Raw genomic sequence first — 15,760 nt, forward strand, 5'->3', positions numbered from 1 at the left:
TGACATATCAAATGATGAGCCATTGATGGTTGACAACCAAACACAAACATCAAACCAGGTACCAGAAAAACAGGTAGAGTCCAAAGAGGTTGAAGCAAAAAATGTTACATCGAATGAGGACTCAGTGGTTGAGGTAATATTGGAAGATAAGAAACAACAGCGGGCACCACAACATGTACCAGATACCAATCAGGCTCCATTAGGTGGCGAATTAAAGAAACATACACCGTCAGCATATCACCACCCACATCACCCAGCAAGAAAACAACCAACAAGATGGCAACAAATTAGCTACAAGGACAACAACCCCTGCATGGCATATAGAGAGGGGCGACGATCCACCTACTACACATAAACACAGAAGAGTTGCCATGGTCAACTTCCATCTCAAGTGAGCGAGGCACCAACAAGATCGAGGGTTCACCTTGGATGTCTAGATGTACGTGCATGGTATCAGTGGACTACTCTTTTGAGTAGATCTTATTATTTGTGTTCTTCCCATGTTTCGGGGACGAAACATGCTAAGGGGGGTGGAATGTTATATACCTAGGGGGGATAATATGGGGTACCAAGGGAGGTACCCAAGGTAATAATGTAATAATGGATGGGCCATAGCAATAAATAAGGTGGTTAACCCATATCATGTAAGGGACCACAAGTAGTTAGTAATAATGTAATGGGCCCATGGTATTAGTTTGATGGTATGAGGGAACCATGGTAATGGCCCATGGTATTGTATGTATGAGGCCTATATAGAGGCTAGAGACTCCATGTCAAGGAAATTTCAAGGATTATTGTATGAACAGGCATATGGCTTATGGAGTGTTCTCCTTCCTTAAGGAGTGATTGTATGGTGTTGCCCTACCTTAAGGGTTTGATCAATAAAGAATCATTTCATATTATTTCTGGGTTTATTTGCATTGTCTTATATTTTCATATGAGATCTATAGTATTTCTAGATTAGATCTATAACAAGTGGTATTAGAGCTATAACAAGTGGTATCAGAGCACTTTCTTGGGCAAAAAAAGTGGAGATTTTTTTATTTTTTTTTGCAGGATTTCGGGGGCGGTGAGTTTGCAGATCAGATCTGTACATTTTGGTGCAAGATCTACAAAATACAATTGCAGATCTGGATTCTTTGTAAAAAAATAGCTGATTTCAAAAAAAAATCAGCTGAATCGGAGTCCGGATGAAGGAGATATCGCTAATCTAAAAATCAGTGGGGTTGGAGACAATTTTTCAGGGCAGCGAGTTTGCGACGCAAATCTGGACATCCTACTGCAAGATCTGCAAAATCTAATTGTATATTTGGAATCTTTGTGAAAAAATACCTAATTTCAAAAAAAAAAAGCAGTCGAATCAGAGTCCGGATGAGGGAGATATCGTTGATTTAAAATCAACTCTTTTTGCAGAAATTTTGGTGACGGCGGGAGAGTTGCAGCGTAGTTCTAAAATTCTAGTGCCTGTATCAAGATTTCTATCACATGGGCAGATGTAGAATGATTGTTCCATTTCCGAAAACAGATCATAATACGAATTCTGAGCAATATTGACTAAACTGTGACAATTTCAAATTTTCGCCAAGTAAGTGAAAATTTTCTAAACCTTCATGGCTTCTAGCAAGGAATTTTTTACAGGGAAAGATAATGGTCCTACTATTGAAGAATACATCAAAGAACAGAAATAATTATGGAAAAACAATTGGAAATGGTTTGCAGTGCAATTCTTTAGAGATGATGCAGCCACATGGTGGGGATTACTTAACCAAAAGAAGTGTTACAACTTGCCTGATAAAGAATTTGAAAAATTCCTTTTAGACCGATGGTCTCATACTAGAAAAAAAAGATAAGGAGAAACATATGGGGTTATTTCCTACTAGTATATCTTTATTGCAGGTTCATGGATTGATTCAGAAGGAGAAAATCTTTGTGTCTATAAATCCTAGTTGCAAGAAAAATCTTATAACTGTTAATTTGGCAAAAAGATTGCAAGTTACAACAAAACACATTGAAACTGCACAGATTGATAATGAGGATGTTCAAGTTTATAAAGATTTGAAGATTTCTATGGAAAAGTATGTATTTCATTCTAATTTTTATGCTTCAGATATGGCTAATGTGGATGTTGTTTTGGGATACCCTTGGATGGAAGAGGTGGGTACTATCAATATTAATGTGCAGAAGAAATTCCTGAAGCTCTGGTATAAAAAGAAGAAAATTACATTACAGAATATTTCCATTAATAAACACGCTGAAGTAGAAGATGTTCCAGGGACTGACATATCAGATGATGAGCCATTGATGGTCGAAAACCAAACACAAACATCAAACCAGGTACCAAAAACACAGGTAGAGTCCAAAGAGGTTGAAGCAGAAAATGTTACATCGGATGAGGACTCAGTGGTTGAGGTAATATTGGAAGATAAGAAACAACAGCAGGCACCACAACATGTACCAGATACCAATCAGGCTCCATTAGATGGTGAATTAAAGAAAGATACACCGTCATCATATCACCACCAACATCACCAAGCAAGAAAACAACCAACAAGATGGCAACAAATTAGCTACAAGGACAACAACCCCTGCATAGCATATAGAGAGGGGCGACGATCCACCTACTACACATCGACACAGAAGAGTTTCCATGGTCAACTTCCATCTCAAGCGAGCGAGGCACCAGCAAGATCGAGGGTTCACCTTGGATGGCTAGATGCACGTGCATGGTACCAGTGGACTACTCTTTTGAGTAGATCTTATTATTTGTGTTCTTCCCATGTTTCGGGGACGAAACATGCTAAGGGGGGTGGAATGTTATATACCTAGGGGGGATAATATGGGGTACCAAGGGAGGTACCCAAGGTAATAATGTAATAATGAGATGGGCCATAGTAATAAATAAGGTGGTTAACCCATATCATGTAAGGGACCACAAGTAGTTAGTAATAATGTAATGGGCCCATGGTATTAGTTGATGGTATGAGGGAACCATGGTAATGACCCATGGTATTGTGTGTATGAGGGTGTTATATTCTTTCCACAACTAGCCCCATGCACATGATGGATTTTTTCCCATGGTATCTTGTAGATCTGGTCAAGGGAACTACGGTTATGTTCTAATCTAGGGTTAATGGATTGGGGTTTATGAATGCTTTAGCATATATATATATTGTAACATTGAAAGGAATATAATGAAAAATCAATATGGTAGTCTTGCTTTTGGGATCCAGGGGAAAATCTCTATGTATTTGTTTTGTGTTTCTTGCCATTGTATATTTTTTGTTTTCTAAGTATTCGTTTGCAGGTAATTTTTGTACAGGGTTAAAACCTACATTTGGTATCAAATATTTTCCGGCTTCAAGGAGATGCCTTTGTTGCTGAGGAGTTTTTCTCAGGCCTGTGGTAGACCCTATCTAGTGGGAGATCTGCGGAATCAATTTTTGTGGTGAAAGAAGATGGCGAGCAGTGGAAAGATAGAGATCGAGAAATTTAATGGTCAGATTTTTTGTTGTGGAAACTCAAGATGAAGGATCTGTTGGTGGATAAAGATCAGTGGATCACGTTAGATCTGGGTATTAAACCAACAACAATGTCAGTTGAAGACTAAGCGAAGTTGGATCGGAAAGAAAAGAGCACAATACAGTTATGTGTCTCAGATTCAGTACTGTTGAATGTATCAGGGGAAGTTACGGTGAAGGCTTTGTGGGACAAGTTAGGGACTTTGTACCAATCTAAGTCTCTGGTGAACAAATTGTTCCTATGGAAAAAATTGCATAACCTAAGAATGAAGGATGCAGACTCAGTGATAGAACATCTGAACGCCTTTAATACTGTGGTAATCCAATTGTTATCTGTTGATATTAAAATTTTAGATGAAGATAAGTGCATAACTTTGTTGTGTTTTCTACTAGATTCGTGGGATAGTCTGGTTCCTGCTATAGGTAGCAATACAACTACCTTGAAGTTTGACTAAATAGTCTCATCCTTGTTGTCAGAGGAGATGAGACGAAAAAATATGGAGAGCCAAAATGGAGATGCCTTGGCTGTACGAGGACGGTCCCAGAACAGAAACAAAAATAAGTCATCGAGTGGGAGATCTAAATCTAGAGGGAGATCTAAATCTCCAAGAAAACCTGTAAAGGTGTTTTGGAAATGCGGAAAGGGAGGGAAATTCAAAAATGACTATAGATCTAATTCTCCTGAGAAAGGAAAGGGATCTGATGATTCTCCTTCTGCAGAGGCGAAAACCACCTTAGATGGCGATGGGGATGTGTACTTGGCTTATTCTTCAAGTACAAATGTAGATCATGAGGCATGGTTGACTGACTCAGGTGCACCCTTTCACTTCACTCCCTATAGGGAGTGGTTCTGGAAGTATGAGAAATAGGATGATGGTGATGTATTCTTAGGGGATGATAAGAAGGCTAGAATTGTCGAACATGAAAAAGTCAAGTTGAAGTTGCAAGGTGAAAGGGTTAGAACACTTCCGGTTGTTCTGCATATTCTTGCATTGGTCAAAAATATGATTTCTGTAAGCAAGATGGATGATGCAGGTGTAAAAACAGTGTTCAAGAAAGATACCTGCAAGATGGTTTGGGGAGCACTAATATTGATGTGGGGAGTGTGGATTGGAACTCTGTACAAGCTTCCATATACTATTGTTATTGATGGGTGCAACATTTTTGTGGTTCCTGAAAGTGGAGCAAAAAATCTAGTGGTCTCTGGAGAAAAGACCATGTTATGGCATCAAAGGCTTGGACACATTATAGAGAAGGGCCTTTGAATACTTCATGGTAATGGTATGGTAGAAGGTATGTCTATTTTCTCTCTAGATTTTGATTTATGTGAACATTGTGTATATGGGAAGCATAATTAGGTGAGTTTCCCCTCTAGTGCTAAGAGGGTGAAAGGGATATTAGAGCTTGTGCACAGTGATGTGCTTGGACCTGTGTCAGTTCCATCACTAGGTAAGTCTATGTACTATGTATCATTTATAGATGACTTCTCAATGAATACATGGATATATTTCCCCAGGAAGAAATCTGAAGTATTTGACAGGTTTAAAGAATTTAAGGCTCTGGTGGAAAACCATACAGAAAAGAAGATAAAGGCTTGACGACAGATAACGGTGAAGAGTTCTACAAGAAGGAATTTGAAGAGTTCTGTAAGAGTGTGGTATAGCATGACAGAAGACTACTCCATACACACCTCAGCAAAACAAAGTTGCATAAAGAATGAATAGGAGGTCGATGGAAAAGGCAAGAAGCATGCTCAATGGTGTCAGGTTAGGATAGTAATTCTGGGCAGAGGCAGTGGAGACTGCATGTTACCTAGTTAATAGATCACCTTCATCATCATTGGAGGATAAGACTCCACATGAGGTATGGACTGGTAAGAAACTCTCTCTTTCACATCTGAGGGTATTTGGTTGTGATGCATATGTACATGTTCCAAAGGAGAAAAGAACCAAGTTGGATAGTAAATATGAAAGGTGCAACTTTATTGGGTATAATGATGGTTTGAAAGATTATAAGCTTTGGAACCTAGAAACAAGGAAGGTTGTGTACAATCGAGATGTGGTGTTTAGAGAGGTGAAAGATGTTATTAAACATGAATTCCTACCAAAGGAACCTGAGAAGATAGAGTTTGAGATAAAGGAGGATGAATCAGACTCTACAACAAAAGAGGAATTAGAAGATGAAGAGCCATAAACTCTAGATGTGAGAAGATCAGTTCAAGAAAGAAGGCATCCAAAAAGATATAGTCCATATTTTTTCTATTCTAATTTTGCTTTATTTATCACTGATGATGATCCTAGAATTGTTAGGGAGACAGTAGATTTAGAGGATGGAAAACTTTGGAAAGAGGCCCTGATTGATGAAATGACATCTTTAGACAAAAATGACGCTTGGGATCTGGTGGAGTTGGCGGCTGGAAGGAAACCCATTGGAACCAAATGGGTGTTTAAGAAGGATATGAATGCAGAAGGCAAGGTGGAGAAATATAAAGCTCGGTTGGTAGCAAAAGGTTATTCCCAGGTGCTGGAATTGATTTTGGTAATATTTTTTCTCCTGTTTCCAAGGTAGATTCTATTAGATTACTTTTATGTGTTGCTGCTTCTTTTGATTTGAGGTAGAACGGATGGATGTGAAGACAACATTTATTCACGGGGATCTAGAAGAAGAGATCTACATGAAGCAACTTGAAGGCTTTGCGGTAAAGGGAAAGAGAGAATTGGTATGTAGGTTAAAAAATTCTATGTATGGGTTAAAACAGTGACCAAGGATGTGGTATCAGAAATTTGATACATTTATACAAGGACTTGGATTCACTAGAAGCAAAGCAGATCAATGTGTGTATTTTAAATCAATTGGTGACCGTGTTATTTATCTGGTCTTATATGTGGATGATATGTTGTTGATTGGAAATGACAGAAATTATCTAGGATTTGAAGACCCAATTTTCCTCCAAATTCGACATGAAATATCTTGGTGCTGCAAACTATATTTTGGGCATAGAAATTAAGCGAGATCAGGAAAAGAGGAAGTTCTGGTTAAACCAGAGGAAGTATGTCGAGACAATACTGTAGAGGATTAATATGTAGGATAGTAAATTGATGAAGGTTCCTATTCCTGTAGGTGTAAAGTTATCTGCTGAACAGTTTCCCAAGACACGAGGAAGAGAACATGTCATGTGTTCCATACGCAAATAATTCGGTAGCCTAATGTATGCAATGGTCTATACTATACTAAACATTTCACATGCAGTGAGAGTATTGAGCAGGTTTATGTCAAAACCAGGGAAGGAGAATTGGACAACAGTGAAGTGGGTTTTCAAGTATTTGCGTGGCACTTATGATTATGGTCTGTTCTACCAAGGAAGACCAGGATTGGACAGAGTGTTGGACACCCGTGGCTTTGTTGATGTAGACTGGGCTAGAGATCTGGATCAAAGAAGATCTAAAAGTGGGTATGTGTTTAACCTATTGGGAGGTGTAGTTAGTTAGATGAGCAAGAGACAGTCTATAGTGGCACTTTCAACTACAAAGGCAAAATACATGGCAACCACTCATGCAAGCAAGGAAGAAGCTTGGTTGTAGAGATTGCGTTCAATTATAAGGTTAGTACAACGATCTATAAGGATAGACTATGACAACCAAAGTGCAATTTTCTTGGCAAAGAACCTTGCTTATCATTCAAAGACAAAGCACATTGATGTTCAATATCACTTTGTGAGGGATATGGTTGAGGAAAAAAAGGTGTTGCTAGTAAAGGTGGACACTTTGAAGAATGTTGCAGATGCATTGACGAAGTCTGTGAGCACTGAGAAGTTTTCTTGGTGTAGAGAAACAATGGGTGTTGCAGGGTTGGACCAATGACTAAGCTCTCTTGTGACCCCCTGTGTGGAAAGAAAACAACAAGTGGGAGAATGTTGGGTGTGTGTTATATTCTTGGTTTACTAGGCCCCCTTGTACCAGGTACGAGGCAGTGCCCTGAGAAAATATTGTTGGACCCTATATTATGTGGTCGAACCTACCTTGGTTTTGTGCATGGATTTTGCACATGGTTTTGGGCATGATGGTTTTCTGCCCATGGTACCTTGTAGATTCGGTCAAGGGAACTATGGTTATGTTATAATCCATGGTTAACGGATTGGGATTTATGAATGCTTCGGCATGTATATATATTTATTGTAACATTGAAAGGAATATAATGAAAAATCAATCTAGTAGTCCAGTTTTCAGATCCAGGGGAAATCTTTGTGTATTTGTTTTGTGTTTCTCGCCATTATATATTTCTATTTTTTAAGAATTTGTTTGCAGGTAATTTTTGTACATGGTTAAAACCTACACTCATTTCCTTCGTTCTCATCTAGTCCAGGATCTTGGCCATTTATTTCAGGATCTATGTCCTCATTCCTTCATGGTTTTGAAGAATTTCGAAGAATTTTTTAGATGATGTTGTCCCACTCTTTCCCTTATTGTTGTGTTCTTTGTTAGTCCTTGCTTTTTTCTTGTTCCCACCCTTCTTTTGAGTGTGCCATTGATCCACTTGCTCATCTGGCATATTTTTAGAAGGAGCCTTTTTACAGTCCCTTGCAAAGTGCCCGTACTCATGGCAGTAACGACATTTAAAAGGGATTTGTTCACAATCCAATGACAGACAATGGATCCAATCTCCTAGAGTTAAGTTGATATCTGATGGCAGGCCTTTTTGAAGGTCAACTTCCACACATATTTTTGCACATGAAAACTATGATCCTTTTGGTTTTGCTCGGTCAATGTATTTTCCAACTCTGTTGTCTATTGCCCTCAAGCATTCATCGCTCCAACGGGATCAGGGGAGTCTAGGCAGTTTTACCCATACAGGGATAATGGTTGGGGTATCTTTGTCGGGATTGAATTCCAGAGTCCATTTGTTAAGATACATCCCCCAATTTCCAAAGAAATAAGGATCGTTTTTGAAAATGATGTCATTTTCCTCTTTATTTTCAAATAGGAAGGCAAAAAAGCCATTACCAACAACATATAACTTGATATTGCCAGTCATGATTGAACTCCAGGTTTTTTCAATCCATACCTCCATTGATTTTAGGGATGGCCACATCCCAGTAACCTTCCGTATGAGGGCACGCTCCGAGAAGGTGACAAAGGTTCTCCTCGCTCCTGCAGGTAACTTCACTGAAGGTATGGCTTTAGATTTCTTTACGAACTTTGCATTCAGTTCTCTTTTCCGAGGGTGTCCCCCTCCCCCCCCCCTGCAGTAGCCATCACCGCTGACAGTTCACACCCAGGGGCTGAGCTTCAATTCGTGTGCACTTGGGATTCAAATTCAGAGAAGTTGTGACTCCCTCATTATTATACAAGCTTCTCATTAGATATTTAATAAAATGGCTCAACTCTATTATTTCTACTCAACAGTGTTTTAAACTTGTTGTTCTTGTGGAGTTTTGAGATTGCATGTTTATTTATTAGCTATAGCTAGTTCATGTTTTGATATTTCACTATATTTCTCTAGTTAAAACACTACATTTTTTACTGCATATATGGATTCAACACCCTCAAAAACCCTTGGGACTCTTTGATTGTGAAGAGTTCACCTGTTAACCTTGTGATTTCAATGAATCCTTGCCAGATTCGAGACAAAATCGGGAAATATACCAAAGAATATTCCAAAAATTTACACTTAAAAACTACTCATTAAACTATTATCTCAAAATATCCCATAACTTTAATCTAAATTTTTATAAACCTTTAAAAAAACCCAAAACAAAAACACAACCAAACAAACAAACTAACTCACTCTTTACTTTCTACTATTAAATCTAGTCATTGTCAACTTTTTTTAATAGTATATTTAAAATAAATACTATTAAATACAACTCTTTTCAATAACATATTTAAAATAAATATAATCCTTTTAAATTTTTTAATAATATATTTAAATTGAGTACCATTACACCCCAACCCTTTCAAGTAATATATTTAAAATAATTATTGGAGAATGAGTCTTCCTGCCCAAAATTATTTTTATAATAAAGTTGGCTTGATGCTTTGACTATACGTTTGTTGGTTGATAATATAATTGATTCCTCATCGATGTTGAAGATTTTGCTCGAAGTGTTTGCTGTGTTGTGTTACCGTGGGCAAAGCCTCATTTTGATAATGAGGATTTTAAATTTAATAATTAGTTGATTTTAAATGCTTTTATTTCGCGATACAAGTAGAGTGTAAATTGGATTAAAATTCTGTGTTTTTGAAAATAGTGATATAGAGTTAGATTAATTATAATTATATAGAGATATTTTTAAGGGTGGTAGAGGGGGGTTTTGTTTAGTTTTGATGGAAAATTAGTAACAATGTATAGATGGATTTGGGACACATGACTAAAAACCAAGTAGAAATGTATGGTTTGTTGCAAGGATTAATTTTAGCCAAAATTATATAGATAACAAATATTAATATTTCGGGGATTTCCTTATCATTATTCAACATTTTAACAAAAGAATTTGGTTAAGAGACAATTATTTGGAGGGCCTTTTGAAGAGAATAAAAAGGCTTATGGACAAAGTTCCACAATTTTTTTTCCATATCCTAAGAAGTCAAAACCTAGAAGTTGATCGGAGTGTCAATCTAGCGTGCCAACTCCAAGTTGGACAGTTAGAAACCAATGGATATTTGGGTTGGTGACCTCTACCTTAACCCCCAATGACCTCAACATGAATAAGAAAGGCTCCATGTTTTATATCCAAAACAAATCCGTTACCAAAGGGCCTATCATCAGAGGATTATTATTACATTATGGAATCATAAGAAAAATGGGATGGGGGCCTAAGTACTATTGTGGCAACCCAAGTTCGTTTGAATCATGCAAATGAGGTAATCTGGAAGCCATTGCAAGGATGAAGCATGTTTCTTTGGCCAAAATAAAGTCTCAATGCAGGTCCTTTGTGTCAAGCATTGTTGCAATTCGTAGCAAGGAAATTATGAAGAGTGGTGTTGCTTTAAATTTGCTTTCATGTGGGATTGGGGATCAGGTAAATACATCTATGGAGAATTAGCATCATAGGACCAGAGGGCTTTCCATTTTCGGTCTCCATTTGGGGAAATTTTAATGCAGATTGTGGCTAATTCCATGGAGAAAAGGCAGACTGGCAATACTCTGTTTGCAATAGTTAGCTCCAACTTCAAGGTTAATTCAACCTTCTATAATGTGTTGAAGATTGGCAAAATATCCGAATGGAATAAGATTTGGTTGGAGGTCGACCATTTCGTAACTACTGGTTAGTTGGAAATCTGTGGATAGCTAATTCACAATAATGACTGAGCTTCACCTCTTAAGCGGCGTCTTGGAAAGAAATTTGCTACAAGTGAGTCTAGGAGGTACTTCAACTTTGCTTGGTAATTATTGGTGCAAAGATAGGCTCTAGTTTGTAGGTTGGTAAGACTCAATTGTGCAAGAATTTGGCAAATAGGTGCGGAAAAGAAGTAATCCAGAGGGAATTTGTGTCCTTGGATTGAGCGTCATCGCTCTTAACACTCTAGTTTGGGGGATAGGCAATTGTACCCCCTAGGAATCGTGGAGTATAGACCCTGTTGGAATTTTCATTAGCAGGGAGAAAGGAATAGAAGGTTAGGTGATTTCATGTAATGTGGTGAAGAAAAAGGTGAATACAATGTGGGAAGTTCAAGTTGGAACATCGAGCACCAATAGTTGTGCATGGCACTTTAACTGCAACTACAATGAGAAGGTAAATCAATTGATGAAGAGACTGGATGTGATTCAGTTAGTCTTGATAGTGATGAATTTGAAACAGAAAACAATGAAAAGTGTATAAGCATTGGAGGAGGTTCAGGCCTTGAAAGCCAATTTATCCAGGCAACAAGACGAATATGAGGCTCTCTGCAGTAAGATAGTGGAGCTATAAGAGCAGGTCCAACTTTTGAACACCATATTTAGTGGCTATGACAATGTGAATTGGGAACAAGATGGACAACATTTGGATCCCATTTTTCCACCAACCGAGGAAGTGGATAAGTATAGTTGAATCATGCGTTGGTGCAAGTTTTGTTTTTTGCTCGACAATTTCTGTAGAGTTTATACCTACAAAAATATACTAAATTTTGACATCATATGTAGCATGTTAAGAGTGATAATAGGCAATACCAGCCATATGCATACGTAAGAAAGAGTTTACAATGTGAAATTTTCCTGAGTATTTGTTGTGTCCAGGCATAGAATTAATACAAAATTCGTTCATGTTATATAAATACACACACACACACACGCACGCACACCACACATGCGCATGCACACGCACACACACACACACACACACACACACACACACACACATTGGGCCTGGAGTATGCCCTGAAATTGCTTCTGCTTGGCTAAGAGCTCGCCTTCTTCAAATGTAAGGAAACAGGTTAATAGCCCAAGACCAAGATTCATCTCGCAGGAGTGAAAGTCTGCCCCCTTACGCACCACCAATGGGTAAGTCTAGGTGGTGTAGTTTTCCTTGAATAACAATAATGTGTCAACATACATTTACAGATAGCAGCTAATGATGGCTATTCCCACTACTACTTTGATAATTGAGTTATGATAGGCTTTCCCACTATTTTAAAAAAGAAAAGGAATATCAACATTCCATATTTTCCATGAATATGTCAAAAAGAGCCTAATTATATCCTTTTGACTTTCAAATCTCAAAGACTTTTTCTGATCATAAACTTCACTTACAACTTATAGTACATTTTGGAGATTTCCTCATATTCAATCATGTTTTAGCAAGTACAAAATTGTACAAAATATAAGGATAACCAAAGGAATAAATTACGATATAGTTTTGATATATTCGATTTTAGCCCCATTGTTGAATACATATAATCTAACTGATCATGTTAGAAGTTTGAGCACTTCTTTTGAAATCACATCCACTTCTTCATTAAACTCACAGAAAAAGTGACAATGTGAAATCCATTTGAAGGAGTTGGCAACCTGCTAGCACTTGAAGCCTAGAAATATTTTTCTTTTTGGCTATTTCTAGCAAGAACCAGAATGTAATGAATTAGGCCATGCTATTTGTTCCCCTTCGTGGGGAATATTTTTAATACAAGAAGTGTGATTAGTTGAAATATAAAACTATGCCCAATGCACATCTTGGAGGATGGTGTTGTAGGTTTTAACTCTGTACAGAAATTACCTGCATACGAATTCTTAAACAAAGAAAATAAACAATGCGAGAGCATAACCCATAAAACACATATGCACAGAGATTTTTCCCTGGATCCCAAAACCGAGACTACCAGCTTGATTTTTCATTATGTTCCTTTCAATGTTACAATACATATTTATACATGCCGAAGCATCCAATACCATGGACCGAAAACCATCGCGTCCAAAAAACATGTGCGAAAATCATGCACAAAACCATAGGTGGGTCCACCCAACCTAACATATGGTCCAAAACCCCATAAAGTGGGCTTACGGGTGCCCTTCAAACCCCCTATTAACTACGTGGAAAGAATATAACACAACCCAACAATCTCCCACTTGTTGTTTTCTTTCCACAGGGGGCCACAGGAGAGCTTAGTCAATTTTTCAGCCCTGAGATTCCCATTGCTTCTCTACACGAAGAGAACTTCTCAGAGCTCACAGATTTTGTCAATGCATCTGCAGTATTCTTCAAAGTGTCCACCTTTACCAACAACACCTTTTTGTCTTCTATCATATCCCTCACAAAGTGATATTGAACATCAATGTGCTTTGTCTTTGAATGATAAGCAGGGTTCTTTGCCAAGAAAATTGCACTTTGCTGTCACAATCTATTCTTATAGCTCCCTGTACTAACCCCATACTTGAACACAATCTCTGCAACCAAACTGCTTCCTTGCTTGCATGAGTGGCTGCCATGTATTCTGCCTCTGTAGTTGATAGTGCCACTACAAATTGTTTCTTACTCATCCAACTCACTGCACCTCCAAATAGGTTAAACACATACCCACTTGTAGATCTTCTCTGATCCAGATCTCCAGCCCAGTCTGCATCAACAAAGCCATGAATATCCAACATTATGTCCAATCCTGGTCTTCCTTGGTAGCACAAACCATAATCACTAGTGCCATGCAAATACCTGAAAACCCGCTTCACTGCTGTCCAGTGCTCCTTCCCAGGTTTTGACATAAACCTGCTCAATACTCCCACTGCATGTGCAATGTCTGGTCTAGTACAGACCATTGCATACATCAGGCTACCCACTGCACTTGCATATGGAACACGGGACATGTCCTCTTCCTCTTCTTGTGTCTTGGGACACTGTTCAGCAGATAACCTCACACCTACAGGAATAGGAACCTTCACCGGTTTACTATCCTGCATATTAAACCTCTGGAGTATTGTCTCGACATACTTCCTCTAGTTTAACCAGAGCTTCCTCTTTGACCGATCTCTTTTAATTTCCATGCCCAAAATATAGTTTGCAGCACCAAGATCTTTCATGTCGAATTTGGAGGACAATTGGGTCTTCAAATCCTGGATAATTTCTTTGTCATTTCCAACCAGCAACATATCATCCACATACAAGACCAAATAAATAATACGGTCACCAATTAATTTCAAATACACACAATGATCTGCTTTGCTTCTTGTGAAGCCAAGTCCCCGTATAAATGTATCAAATTTCTGATACCACATCCTTGGTGACTGTTTTAACCCATACAAAGACTTCTTTAACTTGCATACCAGTTCTTTCTTACCCTTCACCGCAAAGCCTTCAGGTTGCTTCATGTAGATTTCCTCTTCCAAATCCCTGTGAAGAAATGTTGTCTTCACATCCATCTGTTCTACCTCAAAATCAAAAGTAGCAGCAACAGATAAAAGTAATCTAATAGAAGTTACCTTGGCAACAGGAGAAAAAATATCACCAAAATCAATTCCCGACACCTGGGAATAACCTTTTGCTACCAACCGAGCTTTGTATTTCTCCACCTTTCCTTCTGCATTTGTCTTCTTCTTGAACACCCATTTGCTGCCAATGGGTTTCCTTCCAGCCGGCAACTCCACCAGCTCCCAAGCCTCATTTTTGTGCAAAGATGTCATTTCATCGACCATGGCCTCTTTCCAGAGTTTTCCATCCTCTGAATCCACTGCTTCCTTCATAGTTCTGGGATCATTATCAGTAGCAGACAAAGCAAAATTTAAACTCAAAGCAGATGGACTATACCTTCTCTCGAACTGATCTTCTCACAGCCGAAGTTTGTGGCTCTTCATCTTCTGATTCCTCCTCTGCTGCAGAGTCTGATTCTTCCTCCTTTGGTTCAAACTCTATCTTCTCAGGTTCCTTTGGTTGGACTTCATGTTGAATAACATCTTTTACCTCTCTGAACAACACATCTCGTCTGTACACAACCTTCCGTGTGACTGGGTTCCAAAGCTTATAACCCTTTAAACCATCCTTATACCCAATAAAGATGCACTTTTTAGATTTACTATCCAACTTGGTTTGTTTCTCCTTTGGAACATGTACATATGCATCACATCCAAATACCCTTAGATGTGAAAGAGAGGGTTTCTTACCAGTCCATACTTCTTGTGGAGTCTTATCCTCCAACGCTGATGAAGGTGATCTGTTGATCAGGTAACATGCAGTATCCACCGCCTCTGCCCAGAATTCCTGTCCTAACCCGGCACCACTGAGCATGCTTCTTGCCCTTTCCATCAACGTCTTGTTCATTCTTTCTGCGACTCCATTTTGCTGAGGTGTATATGGAGTAGTCTTCTGTCGTGCTATACCACACTTCTTACAAAATTCTTCAAATTCCTTGCTGCAAAATTCTCCACCATTATCTGTCCTCAGCACCTTTATCTTCTTCTCTGTCTGATTTTCCACCAGAGCCTTAAATTCTTTAAACCTATCAAAGACTTCAGATTTCTTCTTAAGAAAATATATCCATGTATTCCTTGAGAAGTCATCTATGAATGATACATAGTACACAGACTTACCCAGTGATGGAACCTTCACAGGTCCAAACACATCACTGTGCACAAGCTCTAATATCTATTTCGTCCTCTTACCACCAGAGGGGAAACTCACCCGATTCTGCTTCCCATATACACAATTTTCACAGAAATCAAAATCCAGAGAGCTATTATTCATACCTTCTACCATACCTTTACCATGAAGTATTCGAAGGCCCTTCTCTCCAATATGTCCAAGCCTTTGATGCCACAACATGGTCTTCTCTCCAAAGACCACT

This window comes from Pinus tabuliformis, chromosome 1_2 (assembly GCF_031772625.1).
Source record: "Pinus tabuliformis cultivar Carrire ecotype Pingquan chromosome 1_2, CPIR1, whole genome shotgun sequence".
Classification (NCBI taxonomy): domain Eukaryota; kingdom Viridiplantae; phylum Streptophyta; class Pinopsida; order Pinales; family Pinaceae; genus Pinus; species Pinus tabuliformis.